The sequence below is a fragment of the Penaeus japonicus genome, unplaced genomic scaffold (assembly GCF_977035675.1).
Source record: "Penaeus japonicus unplaced genomic scaffold, GWHDUDI00000001_assembly GWHDUDI00000042, whole genome shotgun sequence".
NCBI classification, from domain to species: domain Eukaryota; kingdom Metazoa; phylum Arthropoda; class Malacostraca; order Decapoda; family Penaeidae; genus Penaeus; species Penaeus japonicus.
Genome location: NW_028234444.1, coordinates 14,402,368 through 14,403,525, shown reverse-complemented (window position 1 = coordinate 14,403,525; position 1,158 = coordinate 14,402,368).

Here is a 1,158-nt window from a genome sequence, read left to right as displayed (position 1 = left end):
GAGAGGAAGAAGGTGGGAGGGGGATGGAGGAGAGGAGGAGGAGGGGAAGAAGAGAGAGCGAGAGAGGGAAGAGGAGGAGAGAGGTGGGAGGAGAAAGGGGGAGAGAGGAGGAAGAAGAGAGAGGAGAGAGAAGAAGGAGGGAGAGAGAGAGAGAGACGAAAGAGAATGGAGTGAGAGGAGAGGAGGAGCGAGAGGGGAGAGAAGGAGTATGAGAGAGTGAGAAGGGAAGAGAGAGAGAGAGAGAGAGAGAGAGAGAGAGAGAGAAAGCAGTTGATGCTTAATATTGAGAAAATATTTCACAGATGAGAATTCCTAGCGAGTTTCATAGGCTTATTAATGCAGATTCTACCTACGTGTTTTTGGGAAGGAAAGTAGAAAAGAAGAGAAGAAAGGGACGAGCATTATTTCCCTCTCCCTCCTCTCTTTCTCACATATGTTTGTGTATACATGTGTGTGTGTGTATATATATACTTAATATATATATATATATATATTATATCTATATATAGTATATATCTAGATATATATATATACAAATATATATATATATCTATTTATTTATTTATATATATGTTATATATATATATACATATATATATATATATATATAATTATATATATACCTATATATATATATATATATATTTATACTATATCAGATATGTATATGTGTATATATATATGTATATATATATATATTATATTATATATTTATATATATATACACACACACATATATATATATGTATATATATATATATATATATATATATTTATGATAATATTATCATATTATATATATAGAGAGAGAGAGAGAGAGAGAGAGAGAAGAGAGGAAAAAGAGGTGGATGGAGGGGGGAGAGGGGGGAGGGTCGGAAAGAGGAATGAGGAGAGGAAGGAAGAGGAGTGAGGAGAGGGGGACGGGAGAGAGAGAGAGAAGTGGGAGCCAGCCCCGCCCCCGACCCCGCACCCGAGCTCCGGGGAGAGCAGAGAGGAGGGTGAGAGGATGAGAGGAGCGAGGATGAGGAGAATGAAGAGAGAGGAGAGAGGGAGGAAGAGGGGGAGGGATAGAGGGAGAGAGAGAGAGAGGAGGGGGGAGAGGGGGGGGGGAAGACGAGGAGGAGGAGAAGGAGAGAGAGAGGGAAGGAGAGAAGATGG